The 19,583-nt window shown below is 51.0% G+C and overlaps 1 pseudogene; it reads left to right on the top strand.

Annotated features, from left to right (window-relative positions):
* The first annotated feature begins 1,556 nt into the window (after window positions 1-1,556).
* On the top strand, window positions 1,557-19,113 carry LOC136470632 (RNA pseudouridine synthase 3, mitochondrial-like; annotated as a pseudogene).
* The last annotated feature ends 470 nt before the right edge of the window (window positions 19,114-19,583 follow it).

The raw sequence follows: 19,583 nt of genomic DNA, 5'->3' as shown, positions 1-19,583 counted from the left end.
GGCAACCAAACATCATCTTTTTTTTTGCATCCGCTTATGCAACTTCACCAAACACTCTCTCTTTTTTCCAAAATATGGTTTCACTCAACCTGATCCCTAAACCCTATTCCTCTCATGCAGGATATACGATACAGCATCCATCTGGCAACCAAATGCATCCTTAGCTATTTCTTAGTTGGTCTTTGTTCTCAAGTTGCTAGCCGTTTGACCCTTCTCTCTGCACTCTCTCTCTCTCTCTCTCTCTCTCTCTCTCTCTCTCTCTCTCTCTCTCTCTCTCTCTCTCCCTCTCCCTTTTTATTTTATGTTTCTTTCATGATTTTGGTGTTTGTAATTTTGTTTTCCTCAAATCGAATCTATATACCTAATAATAAAGAGACAAAATTTTTGGCATTTTTTCGTCCTTCCATTCTTTTGGTCCGTCTCTCTCTAGCTATGGGACAATAGAGAGTTTCTTCTATCCGAACTTATATATATAACACGTGTTCATAAGAATTAGAATAGCTCTTGTCTAGCGCGATACGAAGTCCGATTCCAAAATAGACACCTGTTTTTAAGGCGAATCATAATCCAAATAGATTCCTCGGCCCCAAGTAAACTAAATAGGATTCCTAACCTAAATAAAGAACCTTGCGCAAAAAAAAACAAATAATGGCCTATTATTTGGATATGGAATATTTGGTAGGGTCGGCGTGCTGCAACAATGTATTGAACTATTGAAGTCGAATTGTTTAATATCACGTGAAGCACTAAAGGAACATCACGTATCACTTATTTTGCTTGACGGCTGATCGTGTTCATACCTACGTGATTAAAAGGAAATAAGCAACATAAAATCAACTAGCGTCAGCAGTCCTTGTGCGGACTAGAGTCCGTCGGGAACACGTAGTTAGATTGGTCCAAGGTCCATGCAGGAAGTTTGAAAAGCAAAATACAACTGGGACTTGACACCTGATCAGACGGCTCTGGGCTAGCACGTAAGTACGTACTCCTGCCACTTGATTGAAGGAGGAGCGCCGGAGTCGTTTGTCGCCACCCGCAGGGAGCAGCTCCGCCCCTCGCACTCGAAGTCCCGGATGCCGGTAGTTCGGCCAACCACGACTGGGACTTGACACCTGATCGGACGGCTTTGAGCTAGCACCTCGTATAGATCGCCATTCGGGCCGCCCGGCCCAGCCCAGGCCGGGCCCGTGCTCGGCACGGCCCGGAGGTCATTGGGACGGCACGGCCCGTCAGGTGCATCGAGCCGTGCCGTGCCGGCCCACGGGCAGCACTAATGGCCCAAGCACGGCCCTAAAAGGCCTCGTGCCGTGCCGTGCCGGCCCGATGGCCCGACTGGCCCAGCGTCGCAGGCAGCGCTACACAGGGGGATCGTCGCCATCGGCCATCGCAGAGGGGGAAGGGAGCCCGCCGGATCCGCCCGAGGCCGGCCGCTGCCGGGGTTGCCAGCTCCACCGGGTCGCTAGATCCACCAAGGGAGAGGGAGGGAGGAGGGGGCCCGCCGGATCTGCACGGGGGAGGAGCTGCTCCTGCCTGATCTGCTGTCGGAGTTGATGACGATGTGCGTGGCCGCCGGCGTGGAGGTGGTGGCGCTGGATCCGCTGCCGAGGAAGGTGCAGGAGCTGCTACTGCACGGATCCGCGTGCCCACGACCCGCACGAGCTCGCCCTGCGCCGTCGTGGTCTCCATGCGCGCGAGCCAGCCCTGGCCTCCATGCGCGCCTCTTGCGCCGCCGTGGCCGCCTGAGGGAGAGGGATGGAGCGCGCCCTGGCCGTGGCCGTGGCCGCTCGGTTGTGCTCGGGATGAGGGAGAGCTAGAGGGATGGAGTTGCGCCTGAGGGGGAGGGAGAGAGAGCGAGAGAGATGGAGCGGCGCCCGAGGGAGACGGAGATAGAGGGTTGGAGGGCGCAGCGCCTGAGGGAGATGGAGAGAGTTAGGGTTTCAGTTATGCTCAACGTATATATACTGTGAAGCCATTTCCAGGCCTACAAAGTGTCGGGCCGGGCCGGGCCGGCACGCCGTGCCGAAAGTGAAGCCCAGGCACGGCCCAAGGGTCGGGCCGAGCCGAAACATCGTGCCGTGGGCCGGGCCAACGGGCCTCGGGCCATATGGCCAAGTATAGCACCTCGTACTCTCTCCGTCCCAGAATAGATGAGGTTACGAGAAACGTACAGATCGAACTTTCTCAACTTTAACTAGTTTTGTAAAAAAAGTTATTTGGATTGGTACCATTACAATTCTCAGAACTTTGAGACGTACCATTAAAATTCATCTATTTTGAGATTTATCATTATAATTCGATGTTTCACTGAGTTTTGCCATTTTATACGTCTTCCAGCTACTTGGGCCCACTGGCAGGCGTATACTTACTGTTCATTTTGATGTATGGACGTATTTGCCCCCGTCCCAAAGTTGAACGCCCCCAGCACCCGTGGCCCTGTCTCAGTCCGTTCATCACTCCCTGTGCTCACTCTGTCTCTCACCCTCTCATCCTCCCGACGCGGCGCCGGCATCCTAAAGCCCGTGCCCGCGCCCGAGTCAACTACCGCCGCCGCCCAACTCCACTGCTGCCAGCGCCTGCGGCTGCCGACCCGACGGTGGTCCGCGTGGACACCAGCAACGTCACGCGGTAGGGGGCGCCCAAGCCCAGGCCGAGGCCGCATGTCGACAGAATATCGTCTGCAGTCCTCTGAGGGGTATCCCACGAAGGTAGATTGATCGGCAGAGGAGCGCGTGATCAAGAACAAGAAGGCAACAAAGACACACATGTTAAACAGGTTCAGGCCGTCAGTATGACGTAATACCCTACTCCTGTGGTCTATTGGTTTGTATTAGCTATCGTATGATATGCCGTGATTTTAGAGGGGGTCCCTGCCCGCCTTATATAGTCCGGGAGGCAGGGTTATAAGTCGGTTAGATCTGAGAGATAACCGGAAAGTAATAACTAATTATAGAAATCTTGGGATCATACATATCCTAACAAATCTCGTAGTATCTTTAGGACATCTTCCTGATGTCTTGCGGAAGGCGCCGAGCAGTGTCGTGCCCCGCAAGGCTTCTTCTTGTGGGTTGGGCCACCCATAGGGGCGCAGCCCATGTGGTCTGCCGTGGGTATCCGAGGTCGTACACCCCACAGCTAGTCCCCGAGCGCCTTGTGCCCATTGTGCAACGTCGTCTTAAGCTTGTCCGGGCAGGTGCGAACAACGCCGAGCAGTCAAGCTAATGGTCCAACCACCATGCTAAACTAGCGAGCTGCGTGAGCCATCGCCAAGCAGTGTGAACCGTTGCCGAGCAGAATAACCTGTCATCGAGCAGCGCGATATGTCGCCGAGCACCGTGAACCATCGCCGAGTAGAGTGACCAAAGCACGGCTTGCCATAAGGGTGTAAGGAGCTCAAGTTTAGAATTGAAAATTTATCCGCAGTGGACCAAGTGTGCCCACTGAGTCCGAACAAAGTTGTAGGAGTCAATCTTCCTCTATAGGCGTGTAGTCTTCGAGAAAAAACCCCGCACACTCACCACGAGGTGAAGTGTGCCCACTTAGTCCCCGAGCCTAACAGCAGATGATGTAGTCATGTGGTGCCAGGGTCAGAAACTTGAAGAATAGTAGAAAACCAACCGAGCAGGAAGCCAGTCCCCGGGCGTGCCCTAGAAAGAGACAAAGCACATTCACCGCAAGGTGAAGTGTGCCCACTTAGTCCCCGAGCATGACAGTAGGTGATGCAGTCACGTGGTGCCAGGGTCAGAAACAGAAAAACAATTAAAGACCAACGGAGCAGGCCGCCAGTCCCCATGCTGCAGGCGGAGTTATCGGAGAAATCGAATTGTGGAGAAGAAACCGGAGTAACAGTTGTATAGTGTCAGTTACTTAGCCTTAATAAATGGCAGAGTAGTCGGCGATATTTCGGCGAGGAGAAACAGAAGGCAGAGATAAATGAGCGCCATGGGCTGCGGTTGAGCAGAAACCCGGGTAACGGCCCATTAAGCCACATTGGAGAATTCGGAGCGACGTAGATCGCGGGAACGGTTTCCCAAAAACCCTTGAGTTGTAAAAGTGGGGAAAGTGGCATATAAAAGTGCCGCCGCCCCCATTCTCCCACCCTTGCCACTTCGCCATTTCATCTTCCGCCTCAGCCACTACACCTCCAGATTTGCAACCACACACATTGCCGACGCCAGACCGCATCCAGATCTGAGTGATGGCGTCGAAGAGGAGAGCCGTGAACCCGAAGAAAACAAGCCCAAAGAAGGCAGGAGGCAGAGCCAGCCATGACGAAGAGTGGACTCCATCGCACTCTAGAGAAGCGGAGCTTGAAAGAATGGTGACGGCGGGCGTGCTTCCTGACCGCGTCACCGCCGGATGGCGGCCAGCCAGTGGTGAGCCCTTTCCAATGCCTAACACCAATGAAGTTGTAGTCTTTGAAGATTATTTCTAGCATGGATTGGGGTTCCCTGTTCATCCTTTCCTACGAGATCTGTTGGTATTTTGGTCGATTAGTCTGTGCAATCTCCACCCCAACACTATATTGCACATCTCAATCTTTATTCACTTCTGTGAGGCGTTTCTTGGGATTCTGCCGCACTCCAACCTCTTTAGACACTTGTTTTGGTTAAAGAAGAAAGGCGGTGGCGGCTCTAAGGTGGTCGGTGGCGTATATCTACAGCTCTGAGATGGAATGGCTAGCGATTATATCAGCGTACCACTGAACACTTCCTTGAAAGGGTGGAATTCCAAGTGGTTTTACATGAAACAGAACCACCCGGCCGTCCGCTGCGACGTCCACCATATCCCTGAGAACCAAAGAAGCTGGTCGGAGAGACCAAGAAGTATCGACATGGAGCAAGTGAAGGAGCTCCTTAACTTGATTCAAGGTGTGGAGTTGAGAGGTGGACTTGTGGCAGCAAGCTTCATAGTACGCTGTGTCTAGCCTTGCAAAGAGAGGGCCTACCCTGCTTTTGACTACAAGGGCGACGACGACAGAACCCGGGAGAGACCTGAATGGCTGTCAAGGAAAGAAGTAATAAGCCGCACCGCAGAACTATTCACCTCCGGCGCCTCATTTAGCTGGCAAAAGAAACAAAGGCCTTCAACTGTATGAACTCGCCTCCTCAGGTAACCATCTTAACTTGCATTGTTCAACTATCGATCGCCGAGCAGGGAACTGACTTATGCAAAGATCCATTCGCAGGACAGGGCAGTGTATTTTTCTGACGTGCCGAGAGCTGAATGGCTACCGGCGGTGGACGTCCGACCAACAGTACACCCTGAAGAAAGTTTCGTCGGTATCTCATCAGAATCCAGAGATTCGGATGTTGATCACACGGCGCATCCCCCCCGTTATCGGAGAAATCCCGGGAGAAACGAGCAGCGGCAGATGAGCCGGCCTTGAAGAAGAGGAAAACGACAACTGCCGCTCCCCGCAAACCAGGTGGTATATCACTAGGTGGCGACCAGACCACTCATACACGGAGGGCCGTGGTGATCGAGTGGTCTGATAACGACGAAGATATAGTTCCCCCTCCTTCGAGCGTGCAAATAGCTTCATGCAGCACACGCGTGGAGGAGCAACCAAGGGGAAGCGATGAAGTCCCCGAGCAGCAGGCAACAAAAATCCCCACAGAGCAAGCGACGGGAGTCCCCGAGCAGCAGATGGAGGTAAACCTAGTGTTACGGGTGGAGGAAACACCGAAACAGCAGGCAGAGCAGAGGCCGACTGTACAGGAGGACAGACCTCCACCCGAGAGCATGGGGGTCGACCCCACAGCCGCACCTGGGGGCTTACACAGGCCTCGCTAATTCAAAAAGGTGCACCGGCAGACCAAACGGTAAGTATCCTCGCGTAGGTGTTGTTTTGCTATTTGATCTTAGCTTTTTGGATGATTGACCAAATGTTTCGATGCAGCGCAAGGCACATGGAGGATCCGAAATCACCCGCCTAGACAGACGAGCAGCCTCGGGCTAATCCTGAGGCAGAGGTAATGCCTGCCGCCCCTGTGTTAGGGTCCCCAGTGCTCGGCAGTTGGCGAAAAAATCAATGACCGCTGTGGGTGGAGCTGGAGATGGCGAGGGGCCGGCATCAGCAGAGGCCGGCTCAGTGATAATGCCCAAAGCAACATCGGGTAGCGTCGGACCCTTGGGAGCTGAAACTAGAGTTGCCAGCGAAGCAACAGAGTCTAGGTCGGCGAGACTAGGGGCGCCCGAGGAGCTAATGGTGCCCCTGAGGGGTTGCAGGTCATGCTCGGACCCACTGTCCTACCACAGAGCCCCCCTGCAGTGACCCCTACTGCTGCGGAAGAGGAGGACGAGGTGGAGGAGATCGTTCATGACGATCCTCGAACCCAATCCGTCCGAATCCTTCGCAAGCGCGGTGACGAAGTGGTAGTTGTCAAGGAAGAGGACACCCCTAGAGAAATGAGGAGGCTGAAATCCGCCCTCGGTGAAGTAGTAAAACAAATCGAGGTTAATATGGAATCCTGAATATTCTTCGTTGACATTGGTGGTGTCCTTCTATTATTGTCATTGTGCATTTCCAGGGGATAACTCAAACTGCCAAGCACCGTTACCAGCTGATTAAGAGGATGGAGCCCCTCGCCGAGGAGAACAAAAAAACTCAAAGAGGCAATGAATCGTTCGGAGAAAAACATTCAAAGGGACTAGTGCGAGCGAGACCTTACTGAGTCCAACGCGTGGGACCTAGAATACCAGAAGGGGTCCTGTCTGAGCACCTGTCGACTGCAAAAGAACAACTTCGAAGCAAGTCCGAGCAGCTGACCACTGCCTCTACACAACTTAAAGATGCTTCCGAGCAGTTGGAAAAGCTGCAGAAAATCTCTGAGGAGAAGAAAGGTACGTACGATCCACAAAAATGCCTTACATAGTTGGATATGATTACTTTTGGTGATGAATGATGTACTTGTAGAACAAGACGCGGAGCTCGGTCAACTATGCCAGGCCCTCGAGCAACTCTGAGAGGAGAAAGCGAAGGAGACAGGGCAAGCGAACAAACTGACCGAGGAGCTAAACGATGAGTACCCCTTGGTCGGGTTTTCTGCTGAAGTAATTGTCTTTCCTGATGGAACTTCAAAATGCATGCAGATTACCGTCGGAGGGTCAAGGCATAATTCGATGTGCTGGAGCAAGACGCCCGGACCCAGAGGAACAAATTTGACGCCGTAGTTGCCGGAATCAAACCAGTGCTCAACTGCATCAAACCGGAAACTATTCCTCAGCCCGATGGTAGGCCGCCGCGCCTGGATATCATCATCGAAAGATGCAAGACGGCGCGGAAAAGCTTTAAGAGCTTCAACCATGACGTCGTTGTTTCGCCGCTACCCACACCCTTGCTGTTGTTCGGTCCCACTATCCAGCCACTAATCTTAAGGCGATAGGGGGCGGGTACGCCAAGGGGCTGAGCAAAGCGGAGACCCAGCGGCTGGAGGATGAGGTGGAAGACGCGGCGAAAAAGTTGGCTGACGATATATACCTGTTCGGAGAGACTGATGGTAGTGGCGAAGCACAATGATCTCCTTGGTGAACATCATCTGTAATTTCTGGACAGTATAGTTAGAATGCGTGAAAGCATGGAAAATACTTATACAGATGATAACTGTTATGAAGTGCATGTGTATGCAGTCAGAAAGAATTTCGGCGAAAAAATCTTTGTTATTACAACCATAAAGTATTTATACGGAGTATAAGTAGAGTCCGAGCAATTAGTTCACTACCGACCCCCATGGTCTCAGCTAGCCCATAGTCCATGACGTCGAGCGCGGAGCCCGTGCACATGTAGGAAGAAGAGGCGCGACTAAGGAACCACAGCCGACCACCCTTAACGTAGAGCACGGAGCCCGTAGCACGTGTAGAGAGAGATCAGAGACTGGGTCTTCTCCATAGAGAGGAAAAAGCGGAACGTGTGCTGCTCGGCGGTTTATCGAAATAACTTGGAGATATAGACCGTATAAGCGTAGTCCGAGCAACTAGTTCTGTGCTGAGCATTCGGCCTTAGGTAGCCCGTAGTCCATAACGTGGGGCTCGGACCCCGTAGATGTGTAGGATGAATAGGCATGACCAAGGAACCACAGCCGACCACCCATAACGCAGAGCGCAGAGCCCGTAGCATGTTTAGGGAGAGATCGGAGACTAGGTCTTCTCTGAAAAGAACAAAAAGAAAGTAAGCTGCTCACTGATCGGTGAAAGGTCTTGGAGATTTGAGACAAAGTGTTTGGCAACTTTGGAGCAAACATGTGGCGAAATACGTTGGAGGTTTGTGGAAAACGTATTCGACGACTTGGAGAAAACTTATTCGGTGATTTTGGGCGAAATTTTGTCGGCGTTTTGTTCGACGAATCTGGAGAAATCGTTCGGTGATTTGGAGAAATTGTTTGGCGCTAGCTTTGGAGATTTTGGAGAAATCATATTCGGCAATTTGGAGAAATCGTGTTTGGCGATTTGGAGAAATTGTTTGGCGCTAGCTTTGGAGATTTTGGAGAAATCATGTTCGGCGATTTGGAGAAACGTGGTCAGCGCAGTTACGGCGAGTACGTATTGGAGTTTGTCATGAAATAGCATATAGCTCGGTGACCACAAATGGATGTTAAACCACAATAGAGACAAAACGGTGATAAGTTATGGAGACCAAAAACTTATCTGAATATAAAATTATAAAGTACATGTCTGTAGTGTTTCAAGGATAGAAATGTATAAGGTGTTCGATGTGCCACGAGTTGGGAACATCGACTCCTTCTAAGTCACTTAGGTGATAAGAACCTGGTCGAGTAATCTCTTTGACAATATAAGGCCCTTCCCAGGGGGAAGAGAGCTTGTGCAACCCTTCAGTCTTCTATTTTCTACAGAGAACGAGATCGCCGACAGCAAATGAACGACCTTTGACGTTTTGGTTGTAGTACCTCCGCAAGCCTTCCAGATATTTAGTTGTATGGACGTAGGTGATTAGGCGCTCTTCCTCGGCACTATCGACATCCTCAGACCGAACAGCCACGGCCTGCTCTTCATCATAGTTTTTCACTCTAGGTGCTCGAAAAGTAACATCCGCTGGCAGTATGGCTTCTGAGCCGTAGACCAAAAAGTATGGAGTCACACCGGTGCTATGACTAGCTTGAGTACGCAGCCCCCAGACTACAGCTGGAAGCTCCTTGAGCCATCTGCCCGGGTGTTTTTCTTCTTTTTGATATAGTCGCTTTTTTAGGGCATCAAGGATCATACCGTTCGCCCGTTCGACCTGACCGTTGGCTCTTGGATGGGCAACAAAAACATATTTGATGGAGATGCAACGTTCTTTGCAGAAGTCCTAGAAATGATGTCCAGTAAACATAGTTCTGAGATCGGTGATGATGCTGTTTGGTAGAACAAATATGTGGATGATATCTTCAAAGAGCTCAACTGCCTTCTTTGTAGTAGCTGAGGCGAGCGGTTTATATTCAATCCACTTGGAGAACTTGTCAATGGCGACATATACATACCGGAAACCACCTGGTGCTAGCTTGAAAGGCCTGATCATGTCTAGTCCCTAGCATGCAAAGGGCTAGGAAGCTGGGATGGTTTACAGCTCTTGCGCCGGCACGTGTATTTGCTTAGCGAAGAATTGGCATCATTCACAATGTCGGACGAGATCTTCTGCATCAGTGATGGCTGTGGGCCAATAAAAACTAGCTTAGAAAGCCTTGTCGACCAATGTTCTTGAGGCCGCATGGTTGCCGTAGGAACCAGAGTGAATTTTAAGAAGTAGCTTCACTCCCTCCTCTTGGGTGATGCATTTCTGCAGTGTCGCTTCCTTGGCACTTTTCCTCATCAAGCTGCCGTCCACCAGCATGTAAAGCTTGCTCTAATGAACTAGGCATTCAGTTTCAGTCTTGTCTGCGGGTACCTCGGCGCTGGTGAGGTACTTGATGAATTGCTCCCTCCAATCGGTGACCGACGAAGGTACCGCAAGTACCAACTGCTCGGCAGGGGGAACTTCAACTTCCTTATCTTCTTTGATGGATGGCACCGGGAGATCTTGAACAAAAACCCCCAGCGGGATCGTGGCGTGAGAAGAACCGAGCTTGGATAAGTGGTCGGTGAGTTGATTTTGGTCACATACCATGTGGTGATACTCGATGCCATATAATTTTCCTTCAATCTTTCTGATTTCAGCGCAGTAAGCATCTATCTTCTCGCTGGAACAGGACCAGTCTTTGTTGAGCTGGTTGATAACCAGTGCGGAGTCCCCATACACCATGAGGCATTTGACACCGAGCTCGATGGCTATACGAAGACCATGGAGACATGCTTTGTATTCCACGGTGTTGTTAGAGACTGGGAAGTGTATCCGAAGAACATAACGTAGCTTATCCTTGGTCGGCGTAATGAACAGAATGCCCACACCAGCACCGTTGATGTTAAGGGCACTGTCGAAGTACATCACCTAGTGTTCGGGGCAAGCAGCGGTGATGGGCTCTTGGATCTCGGTCCATTCAACGATGAAGTCAGCGAGCGCCTATGACTTAATGGTAGGTCTGCTTCTAAATTCGATGGAATAGGTGCCGAGCTCAATAGCCCATTTAATGATGCGGCCATTGGCCTCTTTGTTGCGAAGAATGTCCCCCATGGGGAACTCAGTGACCACAGCGATCTTGTAGTATTTGAAGTAGTGTCGGAGCTTGCGCGACGTAATTAGAATTGCATATAACAGCTTTTGTACCTGAGGATAATGAGTTTTTGGCTCATTAAGTACTTCACTGATAAAGTAGACCAGACGTTGCACCTTGTAAGCGTGCCCAGCTTCCTCATGTTCGACGACAATAGATGTGCTCACGACGCGAGAAGTGGCGGTGATGTATATTAGCAGAGTCTCATCTGGCCTTGGCGCTGTCATGATCGGCGGCTTTGTTAAGAACAATTTGAGCTGCTCGAAAGCTAAGTCTGCCTCCTCCGACCAGGAAAAGTGCTCAGAGGCCTTGAGGAGCTTGAAGAAAGGTAGCCCTTTTTTGCCGAGGCATGATATGAAGCGGCTTAAAGCAAACATGCAACCTGTAATCTTATGTATATCCTTGACACATGTTGGTTGTTTCATATTGGTGATGGCGGAGACCTTGTTAGGATTAGGCTCAATGCCTCGAGCACTGATGATGTAGCCCAACAGTATACCAGATGGAACTCCAAAGATGCACTTTGAAGGGTTTAGCTTCCATCAGTACTTGTTCAGGTTGGCGAAGGTTTCTTCAAGGTCGGTGATAAGGCTATCGGCTGTCTTGCTCTTGACGACCACATCATCGATGTAGGCTTCGACGTTGCGGCCGATCTATTGGTCGAGGCACATCTGGATGGCCCTTTGATAGGTAGCCCCGGCATTCTTGAGTCCGAAGGACATAGTTTTGTAGTAGTATGCACCGAAAGGTGTAATGAATGATGTCTTTATCTGGTCTTCTTCCTTGAGGGAGATCTGATGATAGCCGGAGTAACAGTCAAGGAAGGATAGTAGTTCATAGCCGGCGGTAGAGTCTATATCCTCGTCTATCTGAGGCAAGCCGAAGGGGTCTTTAGGGCAGTGTTTGTTAAGATCAGTATAATCAACACACATTCTCCATTCTTTATTCTTTTTTCAAACGAGAACAGGGTTTGCTAACCAATCTGGATGATACACTTCTTTTATAAACCCAGTAGCTAAGAGCCATTTTATTTCTACCCTAATAGCCTCCTTCTTGTGTGGCGCGAATCGGCGGAGTTTCTGCTTGATCGGTTTGGTGGTCGGCGAGACATTCAAGGAGTGCTCGATCTTCTCCCATGGTACCCCCGGCATGTCTGAAGGTTTCCAAGCAAACACGTCGACGTTGGCACATAGGAAGGAGACGAGCGCGCTTTCCTATTTGGGGCCAAGGTGAGCCCCAATCTTCACGGTCTTGGAGGCATCATCGAGGCCGAGGCCAACCTCCTTGATTTCCTTAGACTTGGCGGAGGCACGGGGAAGCTCTAGCTCTGGAATCTCCATGTCATCGGCGGGTGCCATCTTGGCTTCGGCGACCATGCTAGCCATCTGGATGGCGAGGTCGGTGGCTTCGGCGAGAGCGAGACTCTCTGTCTCGCAGGAGTAGGCAACAGAGAGGTTGGCCCGCAGAGCCAGGACTCCTGCAGGCGAAGGCATCTTCAACACCAGATACGTATAGTGTGGTACGGCCATGAATTTGGCCAGAGCTAGCCAGCCAAGTATGGCGTGGTAGGCGGTGTCGAAGTCGGCGACGTAGAAGTTGATATGCTCGATGTGGTAGCTGCTTGCCATGCCGAACTATACTGATAGGGTGATCTCTCCAAGTGTTCTGGATGCCCTTCTAGGTACCACACCCCAGAAGGAGGAGTCCGATAGTGTGAGATCTAATATCGCGAGGCCCAACTCCCTTAGGGCCCTAGCGAAGAGTAGGTTCAAAGCACTGCCACCGTCAACAAGGACTTTTCTGAAGAGCACCTTCTGGACAGTTGCGTCGAGGACGAGGGGGAAACGCCCTATGTAGGGTACGTCTGCCCACTGGTCGGCCCTGCTAAAGGTGATGGGGACCTTGGACCATGGACGATAGCTAGGGTCGGCAGTAGTTTCTTCTAAAGCGACAGCGAGCACTCGTCGGGCGGTGAGCTTCTGTTCCCTTCTACTTTCAGTGGATGCGAGGCCCCCGAAGATGGTGGCGACCACCTTATCGTGGTCCTAAAAGGCGTTGTTGTTGTTCCCAGGTGGTCGACGACCTCTGGCTCCATCGTTGGCGTCGTCATCGAGCCTCTTATCCTAGAACTCCCTAGGCAGACCAATGCAATCCTTCATCTTGTGTTTGGCGTTCTTGTGAAGAGGGCACGGGCTATCGAGGATCTTTTGGTACTATTCGTCATAGTTATGCTTGGCATGAGGTTGGCCAATGGCGGTAATGATGTGTTCTGGCTAGCGGCGGTGATTTTGGCCAGGCCTATGTCCTCCTATTCGGTCACGGCCGCTATCGCGATGATAGCTACGGTCATCGGGGCAGCGGTCGCTGTGACATCGGTCGTCGGGGCGATCGTCGTAGCGGTGAGGCAGGCGTTGAGTGCCTGCATCCTCGTTGAAGCGCACCTCGGCTTCCTCGACATCGGTGAAAGGTCCTAATATGGCTAGAGGAGGGTGAATAGCCTATTTAAAAATCTATAAATCAACTAGAGCAATTTGATTAGTATGACAAATAGCGAAATGCAAATTTGCTCTAGCTCTACAAGGGTTGCAAGCCACCTATCCAACAATTCTAGTTGCAATGATAGCTAGACATACAATTTGCTATGATACTACTCACTAAGAGCTCTCAATCTTTCTACTCTAAAGAGCTTCACTAAGCAAACTTAAATATGAAAGCAAGCTCTCAATTCTAATTACACTAAAGAGCTTGCTACAACTAGTTTGCAAGAATGTAAGAGAGTGAGTAGGGTGATTATACCGACATGTAGAGGGATGAACCAATCACAAGGTGAATATATACCAATCACCGGGAGAATACCAAATGGGCAAGAGACAACCGATTTTCTCGCGAGGTTCACGTGCTTGCCCACAAACTACGTCCCCGTTGTGTCGACCAACACTTGGTGGTTCGGCGGCTAAGAGGTGTTTCACAAACCTCATCCACACGATTGGACACCGCAAGAATCTACCCACAAGTGAGGTAACTCAATGACACGAACAATTTACTAGAGTTACCTTTCGGCACTCCGCCGGGGAAGGTACAACTCCCCTCACAATCGCCGAAGACGGCCACAAACAATCACCAACTCATGCCGATCCTCCACCGCTGCACCGAGCCATCTAGGTGGTGGCAACCACCAAGAGTAACAAGCGAAATCCACAGCGCAACATGAATACCAAGTGCCTCTAGATGCAATCACTCAAGCAATGCACTTGGATTCTCTCCCAATCTCACAAAGATGATGGATCAATGATCGAAGATGAGTGGGAGGGCTTTGGCTAAGCTCACAAGGTTGCTATGTCAATGAAAATGTGCAAGAGAGTGAGCTTGAGCTGGCCATGGGGCTTAAATAGAAGCCCCCACGAAATAGAGCCGTTGGCTCAAATATTTGGCTGACTGCGCACCGGCCGGACGCTTCGGTCATAATGCATCGGACACAGCACCGGACGCTCCGGTCGTGAATACCAGACGCGTTCGGTCGGTATACCGGACGTGTCTGGTAGCTCCCAGACTACCACGTGTCCAGTTCAAACCAGCCTAGCCGTTGCTGCCCATTCGCCGATGACTGGACGCTCATACCGGACGCACAAACACACTTGACCGGACGCTGAGCCGTCGAGTCTGGTCGAGTCCAGTAAGCCACCAGGGCTGACCGGACGCGTCTGGAAGAGACTGATCAGACGCTAAGCCTCAGCGTCCGGTCGAGTACAGTAAGCATCCACCGACGACCGGACGCGTCCGGTCACACCGGACCGGACATTGCCAGCGTCCGATCAACTGATCTGCCGAGCACTGTGTTAGCTGATTCACACTGGACGCGTTCGGTGTGGCAACCAGACACGTCTGGTCACTGAGTACCTCACCAAATACCAGACGTGTCCGGTCACCATACCGGACGCGTCCGGTAGCTCTGAAACCAGCGCGACTAACTCCTTTTCAACTCTATCTTCTTCACCCTTGCTTAAATGTGCCAACCACCAAGTGTATCACCATGTGCGCATGTGTTAGCATATTTTCACAAATGTTTTCAAGGGTGTTAGCACTCCACTAGATCCTAAATGCATATGCAATGAATTAGAGCATCTAGTGGTACTTTGATAACCGTATTTCGATACGAGTTTCACTCCTCTTAATAGTACGGCTATCGATCCTAAATGCGATCACACTCGCTAAGTGTCTTAATCACCGAAACAAAATGGCTCCTACAATTTTACCTTTGTCTTGAGCCTTTTGTTTTTCTCTTTCTTCTTTTCCAAGTTTAAGCATTTGATCATCACCATGCCATCACCATCGTCATGATCTTCGATATTGCTTCATCACTTGGAGTAGTGCTACCTATCTCATAATCACTTTGATAAACTAGGTTAGCACTTAGGGTTTCATCAATTAACCAAAACCAAACTAGAGCTTTCAATCAGCGTACTGGTTGGCGATAGTTATCATTTCGCCGATACCAGTCGGCGGCTTGCGGTTGAATTTGGAGCTAAGCTCGCGATGGTGGAGTCCTCGAATAAAGGTGGTGATGACTTCAACTTCCATGATGTTGGGGATAGAGTTCCTCATCTCAGAGAAACACCGGATGTAGTTGTGGAGGAGCTCGGGTGGCTTCTGGTTGATGCGGCTGAGATCATGCTTCGTGCCGGGTCGAGTACACGTGGCCATATAGTTGTCGGTGAAGACTTTCTTCAACTCTTCCCATGAGCCGATGGAGTCCGGCGCAAGGCTGGTGAACCAGCTCATGGCGGGTGGCGTGAGCATGACGGGGAGATAGTTTGCCATGACGTTGGTGTCTCCTCCCACGGCACGGACGGTAGTGGCGTAAGCCTGCAGCCACTGAGTTGAGTTCATTCTTCCTTCGTAGGGCTTGACCCAGTGATCTTAAAACCACAGGGCCACCGAAGCGTTTGGAGTGCCCTTATGAAAGCTAGAGGCCCCTCAGGGTTGTCGACACCGTCGTCTATGGCGTTGTGGTCGGGAATAGGCTCGAGGGCTGAGTCCGGGTTGTCGTACTCCTTTTCGTAATCCTGGCGGCGACGCACTTCGTCTTCATGGCGACCAAAGTGACGTTGCTCGATACGCCGCTGCGCATCCCGGAGGTTGCTAAGATGTACTCTAGCATCCTGTTCGACCTCCTGATCGTGCTGGCGATGGTGTTCGACGCGATGCCCCCCGGGTCCCCCCTGGAGAGGTAGCAATTGGTCAGCAAAACGGCTTTGACTAGGGCGGCGATTGGACCTCGGCGTAGCTGATCGGTGAATCGTGCTCGTAGAGCACGAAGGTCTCTGATCCTCGGGGATCTCATTGACCTGACAGTGAGCCGCTTTAAGCATGGCGACGATCTTGGCGAGCTCGGGCGTTTGAGGGAAACGAGCGAGCTCATTGGCGGCTACTACCAAATCGGCGCTTGGAGTCTTGAAGACGTCGTGGCCGTCGACGTGGAGAAATTCGTCGTCGAGGTCGCGGTGGAGCGGGAGCGGTATTCCTTGAGAGTCAAGCCGATTATTCTGAGCAGCCTCGGCCCTCGCGATAGCTGCCTCGTTTTCTCGCCGCTACGCGCGGTTGACATTCTGGTTTTCTCGAGCAACACGCTCCTCCTCGGTTTCGCCGTTTCGAGGAGGGCTGTCGATGCTGACGTTGAAGATCGCACCGCCCCGAAAGGGTGGAAGGAGAAATTGATTGGAGAAGGTTTCGGCGAGGGTCTCCGTAGAGCCCTGAGACTCGGAGCCCGGAGTTTCTTCTGGGATGGTCTAGAGGTGCGCCCCGGGGCTCCGGCCTAAGTGTAGCGTGTTGACGGCAGGCGGAAGCTGGATGGCAACCTGGTCGGCGAGTTTGCCCCTTAGGGCATGTTGGTGAGTGGCGGCGGCGTTGGAGAACCCGAAGGGTAGGGCCGTAACCCCTGCAGTTTCTCGAGCAGCCTCCGATAGATCTGGATTAGAGGGTGGTCGGCGCTGAACCAGAGTGTCCAATGCTGATTCGGCGACGGAGAGACAATCGCCGAGCTTCAGTCTGACCCGATCGATGGATTCGATCATATCGTCGTTGTCGATCGTCCTCCTCTGGTAGCGAGGAAGCGGACGGCGAGTCGTCGCCGAAGGAGACCTCGGAATCGGCTCCGAGATCGGATCTGCAGTTGCAGGTGCGGGGGTGGCCGGCGCAGAACCGATCTGCCCCGGTTCGAGGAGCTCTCCGATTCCATCAGCGTTGATGACCCATGAGATGGATCCGACCGTGAAGATCTGGCTAGGCTGCGGAAGGGACGAAGAGCCTACGGAAAAAAGTCATCTTGTTCGACAAGGAAACAGCACGCACACCCCTACCTGGCGCGCCAACTGTCGATAGAATATCGTCGGCAGTCCTCCGAGGGGTATCCCACGAAGTTAGATTGATCGACAGAGGAGCGCGTGATCAAGAACAAGAAGGCAACAGAGACACACGAGTTAGACAGGTTTAAGTCGTCAGTATGACGTAATACCCTACTCCTGTAGTCTGTTGGTTTGTATTAGCTATCGTATGATATGCCGTGATTTTAGAGGGGGTCCCTGTCCGCCTTATATAGTCCGGGAGGTAGGGTTACAAATCGGTTAGATCTGAGAGATAACCGGAAAGTAATAACTGATTACATGAATTTTGGGATCATACATGTCCTTACAGATCTCGTAGTATCTTCAGGATATTCTCTCGATGTCTTGCGGAAGGCGCCGAGCAGAGTCATGCTTCGCAAGGCTTCTTCTTGTGGGCTGGGCCATCCCTAGGAGTGCAGCCTATGTAGTCTGCCGTTGATATCCTGCGTCGTACACCCCAACACCGCGGCAGCTGCTCTCGCTGCCGTCGTTCCCCGCAGGGCCGGACCCTCTCCCGGGAAGGAAGGCAGCGCCGCATCACGTGACGGCGGTGAGCTGGGTGAAGCACTATTTCGCCGACGTGCCGCAGGAGGCTATGCAGGCGCACTTCAACAGGAGAATGGTATCTCTCTTCCCTTTTTGGACTGGGCGACTGGCATTCCTGACCGTTGCAGCTTTGATTCAGTGTGATCACATTTTTCTTTCGATTAGTATTGATTCAGAATTCTTCGACTACTAATGTTACCATAAATTTCAGTTACTTGCATCAGAACTTGCCTTTATTTTCTGATAAGAGCAACAGAGCTTCTTTGATATGCCTTTGCCAGAGTGGTTGTATCTTCATAGGATCAGTTGAACACATATAACTTTCCTGAGTTAATGTCATAGCAGCCTGCACAACCTGTAGCTGTAGTCATCTTTGGTTCAGCGTCTAAGATGAAAACGATTTGCTATTCAGGTTTTTTCTGAGTGCTCTGACCACGAGGTTTCAGCTGACAGCATTCGAACTCAGAAGCATCATCTGAAAAAGGTGGCAGTGAAGTGTTTGCTCTACAGTAACTCTTTTTGTATGTTGTTGTGCTTTGTGAATAAAATAAATGTGGCCCTCAGTTTGTTGCAGATTAAACATAATAATGCTATGGAGCCTGGAATGAGAATTCACCTCCCTGTTTCAGTGGCTGAGGGTGAGGTAAAGAAGCGTTATGAGACCATTCCGACTGCCACCCTGCATCCTAATAAAGATGAGATTGAGTACCTGAGGAGGCTTGTCATCCACAGGGTAATTTTGTTTGTAGGTTGTATTGCTAATTTTTCATGGACATATATAGGCTACACGACTCCTGCATTAATACAGAAAATGTTGTTTTCTGTGGATAATTGGCCTCTGTATGTCAGTATTCCCCAAATTGGACATATAGTAAATAAATGAATACATCAATTTGTCTGCATATGTGTTAACTAGAAAAGACTACTCATGATTGTTTCTGTTTGACTTTTGGTCACTCTGTATAATCTTAGGTTTTCTGAAGATCTCTTTTCCCTGTGTGCTTGTGAGCTCAGGTCCATCTACTGGACAGAGAAAGCAGCGGTAATCCTATCAACTATCATGCCTTTCATTTGTTCTTAGAAACATGGAAAATAGATTCATATATCTTGCTTAGGAATGGACATTTTCAACTGTAAGCATCAACCTGTTCTGTTTGCAGCTCCGAGTCCACTGTGCTGAAGCCCTCGGCACTCCCATTGTTGGGGATTACAAATACGGTTGGTTTGTGCACCAAACGTGGAAGCAAAATCCCTAGCCTGACTTTGAACCGTTTACTGGAGAGCCATACAAGCTGAGACGCCCAGAAGGCTTGGAGATTCAGAAGGGCAGTGTTCTCTCAAAAGTCCCTGAGCAGCACTGGAGAATGGCACGGAAACGGCGCCCCATGGACCAAGGAGAAGCCCAACCTCCTAAGATTCGTCGCACCAATGCCTCCATAGAGATATACTGCTGCTTAGGTAGTTAAGTTGTTTGTTGAAGATTCTGAGATTGTAGCCACCATTTCTGAATCAATGTACAAACTATTGATGCAAGTATAAATCATTTTCCGAGAGTATATAAATCAGTCTTGGTATGTCCGTTGCAAACTCCTAGATATATGAAGTTGCTGGCAAGCACATTTTAAATCACTGAAATTTACAATCTAGCACTACACTACTGCTAATATTGTTACTGAGACTGGTTAGCATATCAGTAGTTCCAGAAAACTTGGTTTCTCCTATGCTGCTTCCTGAGGTAGACGCCGAGCAGCTTGTAGTACGTCCACCGCCTCTTCCCGGCGGTGGCCTCCAGCAACACCTCGGAGAAGGCGTGGAAGCCGCCCTTGCCGAACGCCTCGAACACGATGGCATCCGTGGCCACGACTGGCTCGGCGTTGCCGTCAAGCCGGTCGAACGCGAACGTGAGGTTCCGGGCGAGGCGGCGCTCGAGGTAGGCGTCGACGAGCAGCCGTGCGTGACGAGGTCCGGAGCGACGCCGTCGCGGCGCATGTTGTCGGCGCTGAGGTGGAGGTCC

Source organism: Miscanthus floridulus, chromosome 8 (assembly GCF_019320115.1).
Source record: "Miscanthus floridulus cultivar M001 chromosome 8, ASM1932011v1, whole genome shotgun sequence".
Classification (NCBI taxonomy): domain Eukaryota; kingdom Viridiplantae; phylum Streptophyta; class Magnoliopsida; order Poales; family Poaceae; genus Miscanthus; species Miscanthus floridulus.
This window is presented reverse-complemented; position numbering and strand designations above follow the sequence as displayed.